Genomic DNA, 13,608 nt, shown 5'->3' with positions numbered 1-13,608 from the left:
GTTTTTCCCCCACACTGTCCGATTTTTATATTAAGAAGTTTAGAGAGACATTCTCATGCTCTGAGAGTACCCCAATGACAGCTGACCTTTAGCCAGTGAATCTGGCCTCTGGGCCTACAGAATCACTTCCTGGAGATGGGTGGGAGTAATTGATGCGTCTTTGTTTATTCTTCAGGCCAGTTTATATTTCCTTTGGGCAGCAACTCTTTTCACAAGAGAACTATTTGATGTAATAGACAAAAACCAAATAACTAAAATAGTCATCATGAGCCTTTCCCCTTAAACACTAATTGTGGAAATACCAAAAATTCTCAGACCCAGTTTACTGTATTTTAGAAAAAATGTTTTCTTTGTTTAGAGAGAAGACATATGTCCAAAAGGAAGCCTAATGATCCCTAGAAGAGTCTTTTCTTATAAATAAGCTCTGAACACCAAAAGGTATGGCACACATTAAAAAAAAAAGAAAGAAAGAAAAAGTCAGGGGCCTTGTTCGACCAGCTCTAGGTAATTCTTATTGAGAATAAGAATTAATTCTCAATAATTCTGGGTTGAGTTTGTATTGATCTGAAGATAGTACAGCAGAGATAGGTAGAGAGTCAAAAGTACACGTGGTCTAGGATTAAGTCTGGTGTCGGATATAGTGCTACAATTGATATTCCCAAGAACTTTTCAATCATTTTGAAATCTCAAAAGCATTTGTGGGTGGGAGAGCTAGTCCACTGGGTCAGGAGCTTGCCTTGCATTCAGCCCTGGGCTTGATCTGCAGTGGCACCATGCATGTTCCCCAGCCTTGCCAAGAGTAATCCCTGAGTACTGCAGGGTGTGGCCCAGTTACAAATACAAATTAAAGTACTGAGAGTTGATACTCTCCATGCAGTAGTTTCAAAAAGTCTAACAAATACTGGCCTGTTTCCAAAGACTCCTAGGAAAGATTTTACAGCCTCATACATATCACGGTTGTTTAAAGTCTAATCAGATCTCTCCAAAGTCTGTTCTGAAGTTGGACGTAACTCAGAAGGGCTTGAGCGCACGCTTTGAGGTCAGACTGTGACCCAGGCATCAAATCTATGCAACAGAAAACAGGATTGATTGGTTGATTATGACTTTGCCTCTGCTCTTTACCACATCATTTTTCTAGTGGAATTATAAAGTTCTTGGCTTTACTTTATCAAACGTGATTTTCTGCCAGTCACGAAGCTAGAAGCACTCTAATAATAACTCGAGCAGAAAAGTCTGAATTATAAATCTGATAATGCTAGGTTTTGAGAAAAATGATGAATAAAGTAAAAGGCATGTTTTTGCTAATATGGCATCTTAAGTGAAAGGAGCTAAAATGTGACAGACGGTGGACGGTGTCTTGAATTTATGCATAAATTCTCTTTTAAGATGTGCTTCCTGAATATTGGCCATATTGCAGAAGGAATTATAATGATTCACTGCTGGGATTTTTTTCCCCCTCAATGCAAAGGATCACACCCAGGACCCCATCTCTGGCCCAATTGTGTTATTTAATTTATTTGGTTTGGGGGGCCACATTGATGGTATTCAGGGGTTACTACTGGTTCTGCACTCAGGAGTCACTCTTTTTTTTTTTTCTTTTTGGGTCACAACCAGCAATGCACGGGGGTTATTCCTGGCTCTGCACTCAGGAATTACTCCTGTGGCAGTGCTCAGGGGACCATATGGGATGCTGGGAATCGAACTCAGGTTGGCCGCATGCAAGGCAAACACCCTACCCGCTGTGCTCTAGCCCCTCAGGAATCACTCTTGGCAGGCTCAGGGGACTGTATGGAATGCCAGGGATTGAACCCAGGTCAGCTACATGCAAGGTAAGTGCTTTACTCTCTGTACTATCTCTCTGGCCCCTGGAGTGATTTTATTTTATTTACGTATGTACTGGTTTGGGGATGACTCACAGCAGTGCTTAGGGCTTACACCTGTCTCTGTGCATGATCAAGGGTCCATTTGGGTTACTAGGAATCAAACCCAGGTCAGCTGCAATGCAAGGCAAGCATGCTGCCTTGCATTGTAGTGATTTGATACATTCTACCTAACCTGGCTTAATTTTCTTTTTGTTCTATTTTTGGGTTTGAGAGGCCCATCAGCTGTACACAGGGCTTATCTCAGGCTCTGTACTCAAGGGTCACTCCTGGTTGGACCAGGGGACCCCATGTGGGGCCTGGAGGCCAACCCAGGTCAGCCACGTGCAAGGCAGGAGCCCTCCCCGCTGATTATGTCTCTGGACCTAGCTTGATATTTTAAAATACTGCTGATAGAGGTCATGTAAAACAACTCACTTTGGAAGTGCTTGTTGAATCTGTAGGCTAATGATTTCACCAAGATTGGCAAGGTGCCACCAAGCGCCAACCCACAACCTGTCTTTCATACAAGCAGTAAGAATATCTTTTTCCATTTTTTAAAAATAAAATAAGTAAACAGGACTTTGCTAGAGAGATTGTGTAGCCTACAAAGTCTAAAATATTTACTCTGGACTTTTGCAGAAAAAATTTACTGGGGGCTGGAGTGATAGTACAGCGGGGAAGGTGTTTGCATTGCGCGTGGGCCAACCCAAGTTTGATCCCTGGGACCTCATTTGGTTCCCCAATCCCACCAGGAGTGATCCCTGGGTTCAGAATCAGGAGTATGCCCTGAGCATCACTGGGTATGATCCCCCCCTCAAAAAAAAATTTTTTTTGTGTGTCAACTTCTGAAAGATCCAAGACTGGCCTACGGGGTAGTTATAACCTAAAAGATGTATTTTCTTTTGCCCAATTACTGCTTTCTCATTTGAATTAGTTGGCTGTACACTCACGTGTAAAATATCACATACAGATTATCTTCCGGAAGCAGTATGGTCTAGCAACCTCAAATTCTGATTCTGGGTGGCAGAGGAGAGGAGGGTGGGCTGAGTAGTAGAGAGTCACCCTCTGCAGGAGTTGGCTGGGAACAGAATTCTCTGGTGAGGGGAGTGGGAGGGGGGTGCCCGGCTCCAATCCGGTCCTCATACGTGCCGTGTCTGTTCTTCCCTGAGTACCATCCCAGCCTTCCTGTCATCAAATCAGTTTCATTCCAAGGTAACAAATGTCTGATTTGACATCAGACTTTGGTTTTGATGCTTCAGATTCCAGAAAGAAATCCTAGTGCTGGGACCTGGAGACATAGTAGAGCTGGTAAGGCACTTGCTGCATAGGCAACCTGGTTAGATCCCTGGCATCCCAGAAGGTCCCCCGAGCACTGCCAGGAGTGATCCCAGAGTGCAGAACCAGGAGTAACCCCTGAGCATCAGCGGGTATGACTCAGACAAATGAAAAAATGAAATCCTAGTGCTGTTTTATTTATGTATTTAGTCATTTAGTCAATTTTCAGTTTGGGGTCTGAACCATACCTTGTGGTGTTCAGGGTCGCTCCTGGTAGAGCTCAGAAATATATATAGTGCCACATCCACGCCAGTAATTGATTTTTTTTCTTTTTGCTTTTTGGGTCACACCCTGCGATACACAAGGGTTACTCCTGGTTTTACACTGAGGAATTACTCCTGGTAGTGCTCAGTGAACCATATAGGATGCTGGGAATCGAACCCAGGTCAGCTGCGTGCAAGGCAAACACCCTACCCATTGTACTATCGCTCCAGCCCCTGTATGCTTGATTTTTAAGTCATTCACTGACTTCCCTTCTCTTTCTGCTGTTGCTGGGGTGATTGGGAGTCACACAGTGCTCACAGAGTGGCTGTGGTGTTCACTGGGAGTCCCACTTGCCCAGAGCTAGCACGGGTGGGGCCCAGGTCCCTGCTAGCAGAGCTGTTGGGGATTCATGCAGTGCAGAGCTGAACTTGTGCTCTGTGTCTTCTCCTGCCTTTGACCTCAGAGCTGTCTCCTGGGCCCTTGGTGCTGTTCTTATACATCAAGATTATGGTGAAATATGTAAAGGAACTGGGACTTGATAATAACAAAATGTCTTTATTCAAAAACAAGAGGAGGCACTTTCTTTAGGTTTATAATTCTCTTACATAGTATTTTAACATTGTAAACAACTTTTTTCAGGAGCCAGAGAGGTAGTCCAGGGGCTCGGGCACTGTCCTTGCACACAGCCATCCCCAGTTTGATCCTCAGTATCACCTTTGTTTTCCTGAGCACTAGCATGAGTAACCCCTGAGTGTTAACAGGAGTAGCCCCTGAGCATCACGGGGCATGGTCCACCCCGCCCCCAAAAAAGTGTATTCGCTTTCCCTGCCCTTTTTTTTTTTTTTTTTTTGTTTTGTTTTTTGGGTCATACTCAGCAATGCACAGGGGTTACTCCTGGCTTTGCACTCAGGAATTACTCTTAGCTGTGCTCAGAGGACCACATGGGATACTGGGAATCATACCTGGGTTGGCCGTGTGCAAGGCAAACACCCTCCCCATTCACTGTACTATAGCTCCAGCCCCTCTTTCCCTTCCTTCCTTCTTGTGATGCTGCTTGGGTTTGTCCATGCTGGGTTTGTGCTCATGAGGGTTGTCCACTGGTGTGATGCCCAGACATCTGCTCACCAGACTCTCACTCTTTAGTTAAGGTGCTCACACGTGTGACTACACAATTCGAAGGTCAGAAAGGTAGCACAGAGGGTAGGGCTCTTGCCTTATATATAATTTAGATGTTTTTTCAAATTTTTTTTAATTTTTTCAAATTTCATTTGTTGAATCACTGACAGCAGTTACAAAGCTTTCAGGTTTAAGTCTTGGTCATATAATGAAACACCCATACCTTCACCAGTACTCATTCTCCACCACCAAAAACCCCAGTATACCCCCATCCCACACCCTCCCCCTACCTGTGGGGCAGATGATTTCCACATTGCTCTCTCTCTACTTTGATTACATTCAATATTTTGACACCTGACCCACCATTATTATTTGGAATTTTACCCCAACACTCGGATCTGCCAAAAAGACAACAGTAGACAATTTGTTTTCTATTGCTGGTTATGAATGACATATGATGTCAGACGGCTGCAGTAGTAGCCACGATTTTGAAATTCCAAAATTTTAACAATTAAATCTGGAGGGATTTCTGCCCAAACCTGCTGGTTTCCGAGATCTGTTCCTGAGTCTCTGGGATCATGGCTGTTCAGCAGCTTGATCAGGAGCCAGAGAGGCCTTTCGAGGGTGGCAACTCGGGGTCTTGTTGGAACGGGGAGGAAAAGGCCAGCTCCACCCCCATCCTGTGAGGCCCCGTGTGTCTCGTCACTGCGGGCCCAAACCTGACTGTCCAGTGGCCTCTGGAGGATGACGGCCACCGAGCTGCCAAGGGGGAGCCGGTGGAGGAACAGCACCCTTTCCCCCCTGGGGTGGCCCAGCGACAGTAACCTACTGCGGGGTCCAGACACATTTCTGCCGAAAGCTGCTGGGTTTCAAGATTTGTTCCTGAGTCTCTGGGATCATGGCTGATTAGCAGCTTGATCAGGAGCCAGAGAGGCTGTTCGTGGGCGGCGACTCAGGGTCTCATTGGGACGGGAAGGGAAGGGTTGGCTCCACCTCCATCCCATAAGGCCCCTTGTGTCTTGTCACTGCGAGCCCAAACCTGACTGTCCAGTGGCCTCTGGAGGATGGCGGCCACTGGGCCACCAGGGGGAATAGGCCAAGGCACGAAACCTATTCCCACCTGGGGTGGCCTGGCACCGGTAACTTACTACAGGGACCGGACGCATTTCTGCCAAAAGCTGCTGGGTTTCGAGATTTGTTTCTGAGTCTCTGGGATCATGGCCATTAAGCAGTTAGATGAGGAACCAGAGAGGCCATGCCTCCGATTATATAGCTGAGCCTAATGTGTTTTGTGGGTGTGTTTCCCACATACATAACTTTTGGCCATTTACTTTCTTGGCAAACTTTGTCCCAAGTTTTGAGATTTGTTTCTGAGTCTCTGGGATCATGGCCATTAAGCAGTTCGATCATGAACCAGAGAGGCCATGCTTCCAATTATATAGCTGAGCTGGAGGTGGTTTGTGGGTGTGTCTCCCACTTACCTAACTTTTGGCTGTTTACTTTCTTGGTAAACTTTGCCCCAAGTTTTGGGGGTCTGGCCAAAGGCACAGCAGCAATTTTGGGGTATCTGGGAGTCTAAAGGCGCCATCAAGCTGCTGATGCACTCGCCTCACGGTACAGATTGGCCTGCTGGTGGCACCATACCCCCCTATTTTTTCAAATTCTATATTTTGTTTTTTAGTTTATTTATTTTGTCTTTGGAGCCACATCTGACCGTGTTGAGTTCTTACTCCTGACTCAGTGCTCAGGAATGACTCCTGAAGATGCATAGTGGACCATAGCTGGTGCCAGGGATTGAGCCCAGGTCAGCCGCGCTCCAGGCAAACTCTGTACCCACCATATTACCTCTCCAATCCTCAACTATAATTAAAACCAGAACTAAAAGAATTAGGTCACTCTGTACATATGGCTCCACACTGTCTTTTAAAAGTTTGAGGGTTTTTTCCCCCCAGAAGTTTATTTTACTTTCAATGCAGTATTTCTTCATGAAGATATCCTTTAGCTTATTTGATCAGCTTGATGGGTGTTTGATTTGTTTTTAGTTTCATGCTATTTCAGTATTTTCAAGGAACATTTCCAAACAGATGTTTGCACATTTGTGGTAGTTCTGAGGAAGAACTTGATCAAGGGAGTGGGGTCCCTACTTCTTGGAGAAATGAGCCTTAGTAAACGGGAAAAATATAAGAAACAGCTGGATTTTATAGAAGCGGAAGAGAGTAATGCCTTTAAGACTTTGAAAAATTATTTTTTCATGGTTCTTCAGAGATGAACTGGTCTTTTTGTTGGTTTTGGTTTTGGTTTTAGGGCCACATCAGTGATGCTCAGGGATTATTCCTGGCTCTGCATTCAGGAATTAATCCTGGTGGTGTTCAGGGGACCATATGGGATGCTGAGGATTGAACTCAGGTTGGCCATGTGCTATATTTATATATATGAGAGCCCGGCAAGCTACCGAGAAGCTACCCATGACGTATTGGATATGCCAAACACAGTAACAATAAGTCTCATAACGGAGATGTTACTGGGCCTGCTCAAGCAAATCGATGAACAGGAGGACTGATAATTATATACACATTTACTGGACTGGAGCGATGGTACAGATAAGGCGCTTGGCTTGCATGTGACTAAGCAGGGTTAGATCCCTGGCACCACGTCTCTTTCCTCAGTCCCTCCAGGAGTGATATCCCTGAGCACAGAGCCAAGAGTCAGCCCTGAGCATTGCCAGGTATGGCCCAACCTCTTCTTCTCTACCAAAAAGATTTACATAAAGTGAGCTGGAACTCTGTTATCAAAACTAGATTAGTGAAAATCTCTGCCTTTCAGTCAGAATTGATTAAAGATAAAGCAAATGTGTTCCGAATGTGTGCGTGCCTCTAGGCTAAGAGTTGGCTGGTGGAAGTCAAAGCCCAAATACTCCCCGGAGAACCTCTCAAAACGATACTGTAGGCTTGGAGCTGGGTTTGGTGTGGAAAGGGTGAGCGGCTTTGCAAGCCTCAGCTTGGAAGGCTTCGTGTTTCTCACAACATTTGGAAAAGTAACTATGGGAACTTTTCACACATTTCAGTTGAACAAATGTGTCACTTTTTTCTGTCCAGTCATAGTCCTTAAGGTGTTTCAGAAAATAGGCTTCTTGCTTACATGTGTTTCCTGTGTTGGATGAACTGGGGGACACACACATTAGCGAACTTTACTGGCTCGTTAGTAAGTTTCCATTCAGATTTGATTGATTCCTCGCTCAACTTAAGCAAATACTCTGCCTTAGAATACTCGGAGAAAAGCAGTTTCACAGGGTTTTAAATGGCCTAATTTATTATAACTGAAAAAATATATATAGCAAGGCCCCTAAAGAAGACAGAAAGCGAACTTTTTTTTTTCTGGAATGCTTTTGGTCAATTTTTAATATAGTGGTGCGTTAGAGAATAAAATACCTGGATTTCAGAGTTATTATGTGTAAATGTAAGTCTCAGAGACAGTACTTAACTTTGCTCAGATCTGCAGTATCTGCCATGGACATTGAGACATTCACTGTCTTAGAAGACCATTCTTGAGGAAGGTGGCGATTGAAAACAAAACAAAACAAAACAAATCTCTCTTGTTTTGTTTTTTGCTTGCTTGTCTGAGCCACACCTGGCAGTGTTCTGGGACTCCTCTGGGCTCTGGGCTTGAAGGCTGTTCCCCTGGGGCCCTGCTTTGTCTGGGATTGAGCTTGGAGCCTCCAGCATGCAGAGCTCAAAATGCCTGGAGCCCTCCCTCGGGCTAGCAGAGGGGCATCTGACTGCTTCATGGACGGAAGCTCCTGATGCCAGTCGACTTTGTACCTCTTACAGTATTTGTCACAGAAGAAGCCCAACTTCATGGGTTCTTCCTCAAATAATCTCTTGCATGCTGATTTGCTGGGCAGCGTGTTTACCTAAAGTCCTGAGCAGCCTCAGTGAGGTGGGCTTTAACCCGCCTTCCCTCCAAGTCCCTACATCCATTCCCAACATTTTCCAACCAGCCTCTTCCTCAACTCGGGGTTGTTTTGTTTTGTGTTTGTGTGGGTGTTGTGTTTGGGGGCGTGGGTGTTGTGTTTGGGCCAGACCTGGCGGTGCTCAGTGGACCATATGTGGTGCCAGGGATTGAATTGAAGTCAGCCACATGCAAGGAAAGCGCCTTAACCCCTGTGCTGTCTCTCTGGCCCCTAAATTTTATTTTTTAACTATATCTAGCGGGTAGGGCATTTGCCTTGCATGTAGCCAGCATGGCTGACCTGAGTTCGATTCCTCCGCCCCTCTCGGAGAGCCCGGCAAGCTACTGAGAGTATCTTGCCCACATGACAAAGCCTGGCAAGCTCCCCGTGACATATTTGATATGCCAAACACAGTAACAACAAGTCTCACAATGGACACATTACTGGGCCCTCTCAAGCAATGATTATGTGATTTGGTTAGAAAGTTGATTTTTGTTGTCGATGTTGGGTTTATTTTGGGGTGGGTTTTTAAATGTTTGTTTTTGGTTTGGGGGGCACACCTGGCAATGCTCAAGGCTTACTCCTGGCTCTTCACTCAGAGATCACTCCTGGTGGGTTTAGGGGATCATAGGGGGTGTTGAGGATCGAACCCGGGTCAGCCATTTGCAAGGCAAGCACCTGTCCACTGTGCTATGGTTCCAGCCCCAGGAAGTTCAATTTTTTAAAATTCTGCTGGGGCTGGAGTGATAGGACAGCAGGTAGGGCACTTGCCTCGTACGCGGATGACCCAGGTTCAATCCTTTGCATCACATTTGGTTCCTAAGCCCTGCCAGGAGTGATTCCTGAGCACAGAGCCAGGAGTCACCCCTGAGCATCTCTGGGTGTGACCCCAAAACAATTTTTTTAAATTCTACAAATCTCCATCCTTCCTTCCTCCCTCTCTCTCCCTCCCTCCCTCCCTCCTTCCCTCTCTCCTTTGTCTCTCTCCGTGTTTACCTAAGTCCTGATCAGCCTCAGTGTGGTGGGCTTTAACCCACATTCTCTCGAGGTCCCTACCACCATTTCCAACATTTGCCATCCAGGCCTCTTCCTCAACCCGGGGTTGTTTTGTTTTGTCTCTCTCTCTTACTTTCTTTCTCCCTCCCTCCCTCCCTCCCTCCCTCCCTTCCTTCCTTCCTTCCTTCCTTCCTTCCTTCCTTCCTTCCTTCCTTCCTTCCTTTTCTGGCCCCAACTTTACCAATCTTTTTGTTTGTCGATTTCGGTCCTTACCTAGCTGTACTCAGGAATCGCTCGTGGTGGGGCTCTGGGTACCATATGGGGGACAGGGTTTAAACAGGGTTGATGTTGTGCAAGGTAGGCACCCTACCCACTGCACTCTAGGCAGTGGTGTTTGTCAGGAGAATGGTGTGAAACAGTGTAGACAGAGCAATCCATGCTTCACCCTCACACTGGATGGGCCCCATAGAAGATCATCGTATCATTGTGCACATTTGCCTAGAGCAAAAATGGACCCTGTAGGGCCACCCAGTCAGGGATGCCTGTCTTCCTGGACTGCACCCTATGGTCCCTTCCCTTCCCTTGGCAGCTGGGGGGCCCTTCCCCTGTCCCCGCCTCCTTCCCTGCCTTGGCCTCCAGGCGGATTTATCTTCAGGGCAACCATGGGCCTTCCTGGAGGAGGGCAGGACTGGTTTAAGGATCCCAGTTTAAGTCAAGAAACATCTTGTTGTTTGCCCCCCCCCCCCAATCTACAACAAAACACTCAAACAAACACTGTCCTCCCGTTGTTCATCTATTTGCTCGAGTGGGCCTAGTAACATCTCCATTGTGAGACTTCTTGTTACTGTGTTTGACATATGGAATACGTCACGGGTAGCTTGCCAGGCTTTGCTGTGCGGGCGAGATACTCTCGGTAGCTTGCTGGGCTCTCCAAGAGAGGCGGAGGAATTGAATCCAGCTCGGCTGGTCTGGCTGCGCGCAAGGCAAACGCCCTACCACTGTGCTATCGCTCCAGCCCATGAAAAAGGGAGGGAGGGAGGGAGGGAGAGAGAGAGAGAGAGAGAAAGAGAGAGAGAGAGAGAGAGAGATCCGCACTCAAGGAGCACAGGCTGGAGAGCAGCCTGCACAGGTCAGAGACCACGGGCAAGCAAGCGAGACACACACGTGTGCAAGAGGGACCCAGCAAGGAGAGAGAATGGTGCAGGAGAACTGGGGCTTGAAGGAGCGAGCTGTTTTGTTTTTGTTTTATTTTTATTGATTTATTTGACCTTTTGGGTCACATGCGGTGATGCTCAAGGGTTACTCCCAGCTCTGTACTCAGGAATCACTCCTGGCAGTGCTCGGGGACCACATGGGATGTCAGGGATTGAACCCGGGTCTGCCGTGTGCAAGGCAAATGCCCTACCTGCTGTGCTGTCACTCTGTTTTGTTTTTTAAATAAAAAGCATACCTGAGGATAAGGACCATCAGTGAAATTACTGTGGAAAAGTGGACGCATTTGACCATATCTGGAAATCCAAGCCACCATGTCTAAAATTGTTTCTATGGGAAATTATGTCCTAAGTTCGTAGCAATTGGCTCTACATGAATTACTGGAATGCAACTCATTGGGAACTCCGGAGGTCAACATTCATAACTCATTGTCAAGGAAAGGAGAAATGACATTTATTCAGCGCTGACGGAAACATACTGCACATATATTTCTATTTCTATAACTTGTTTTTGAGGACACCAAGTAGCTAATGTTTTTTAAAATAACAAACCCAGAAGCTCATTAACTCATTGAATTGATATTCTAGGTCTAACAGATTTGAGAGACCAACTTAGATGGGTTTCTTAAGAGCCTTTAGATTTTTTTAAGAATTTACTGTTTTTATTTTGTTTATTTAGGCTTTTGGAGTCACACCTGGTGATGCCCAGGAGTTACTCTTGGCTCTGCACTTGGGAATCACTCCTGGGGGTTCCCAGGGGACCATAGAGGTGCTGGGGATTGAACTCAGGTTGACCACGTTCAAGGCAAGTGCCCTACCTGCTGTACTATCGCTCCAGCCTCAATTTACTATTTTTTAATTAATTTGTTGTTACTGTTTTATTTTGGTTTTAGGCCATACCTGGCAATGCTAGATCACTCCTGGTTCTGTGTTCAGGAATCTCTCCTGGCTCTGTGCTCAGGGATTACTTGTGCTCAGGGATCAGTCCTGGCTTCTGTGCTCAGGGATTACTCGTGCTCAGGGATCACTCCTGCTCTGTGCTCAGGGATCACTCCTGTTCTGTGTTCAGGGATCACTCCTGCTCTGTGCTCAGGGATCACTCCTGGCTCTGTGCTCAGGGATTACACCTGGCTCATGCTCAGGGATGACATGCAAGGAAAGTGCCTTAGCTGATGTAGTATTGCTCCAGTTCCTTATTATTATTATTATTATTTTTATTTTATTAAGTTTTTTATTAGTTTGGGGCCACCCCTGGTGGTGCCGGGGGAGGAGAACGTCCCCTGGCGTTGCCCCGCGCAGCAGCTCCTTGCGCTGTCCGTCCAGTGGAGAGCTGACATTTCAAAGGAAGCCGGGAGCCTTGCTCTCAGGGGGTCTGTGGTTATGCCGCGAGTTCCCTCCCGGGCTCTCGCCCTTCTCTGCCCTTGTACGGTCACTGTTCCTGCTAGTGAGCCACAGAACCCTTATTAGGATCCTCGCCTCTGGGTCACACAGCTCAGGGGCTAAGACGAAGCTTCTCCAGGCTTGGGTCGAGACCAGGAGCCCTGGGTCTGAGACAGTCTTTCCAGGGATGAAGGATGATTCTCAGGCATCTCTCCCAGGTGCCTCACAAAGAACCCCATACTTGCTCTTTCACGGTCAGTCTACGCCCCTAGTAGGCTTTTTTTCCTAACTCACTTCTGTTTCCGTCTACGCCCCTAGTAGGCTTTTTTCCCTAACTCACTTCTGTTTCCAAACGTGTTACTTTGTACTTTCGGCTCCTTTTGGCTAGCCCAGCAGTGCCAAGTATCTCTCTCTCCCCTTTCCTTCCCTTTCTGCTGTGCTCACGTATAGGAACAAAAGAAACTCCCCCCACTCTTCTGAGTGCCCCAAGTTCCTCCCCTTCTCTCTGAAATTCGTTCCTCTAAGAGGGGTGACCAGGCAAAGTGTTCGTTCTTTCCTTCCTACTTGACACAGCTGATTGCCAGGAAAGGCTGTAAGGTTGCCATGTGCAGCTGTAGCAGGGAAGGCTTATGGAGACAGTGCAGGGCTTTGCCCTGTTTAAGGGACAGCTGTACCTTAGGTGGAAATCAAACAAGGAAATTTTAAAAAATGAAACAGAAATTAAACAAGCCGACATTTTTTTCCCCATCAGAGAAATTCTTGGAACTCGAGAGAGTCCCCATGCAGGGACAGCGGGTTCCTTTGTCAGTGGGTCCCCGTTCAACACAGGTTCTCTCCTTCCTGTTTGATAGAGGCGTTCTCAATGGTGTGAGGCGATACCTCCTTATTTTTTTTGATTCACATTTTCCTGATAATCAGTGATGATTAAAAACTTTTTTATATCCCTGTGGCCTCTCTGTAAGTCCTCTCTGAGGAACTATCTGTTCAGTTCCACTCCCCCTTTATTTTTGATGGGGTGGTTTTTACGTTGTTGAGATTTTTGAGTGCTTCATGCACCAGGGAAATTACGCCTTTGTTTGATGTGTGATGAGTATTTTCTCCCATTCAGTAGGGTGTTATTTTTGTTTGTTTGGGACATGACTTCTGACACCCAAACCTCTACAACAGTAATCGAGGGGGGGGGGGGGAGGGATTGGTGCCTGCAAGCCTCTGTTCATTGCGGCCTCCTTCCCAATAGCCCAGGTCTGGAAACAGCCCAGTGCCAACGACAGATGGGTGGATAAAGAAATTGCTGTAAATAAACACAATGGAATACTACTCAGCTATGAATCATGCAGTTGGCTACAACTTGAATGGAATTAGAGGAAGTGAAGTGAGTCAGAAGGAGAAAGGAAAATATCAAAAGATCTCCCTTGCACGCTGAGTAAAAAGAAACAGAGCAAGGAGGGGCTGGCGAGATAGTCCAAGGGTTAGACACTTGCTTGACACACAAGTTGCTACTGACAACTTTAAGCTCCTCTCCGAAGGATTAAACTTCAGTCCTTTTGCTCTTTTG

Source organism: Sorex fumeus, unplaced genomic scaffold, assembly GCF_029834395.1.
Source record: "Sorex fumeus unplaced genomic scaffold, SorFum_2.1 ptg000039l, whole genome shotgun sequence".
Taxonomy (NCBI): domain Eukaryota; kingdom Metazoa; phylum Chordata; class Mammalia; order Eulipotyphla; family Soricidae; genus Sorex; species Sorex fumeus.
Note: the sequence above shows the minus strand (reverse complement) of the source record.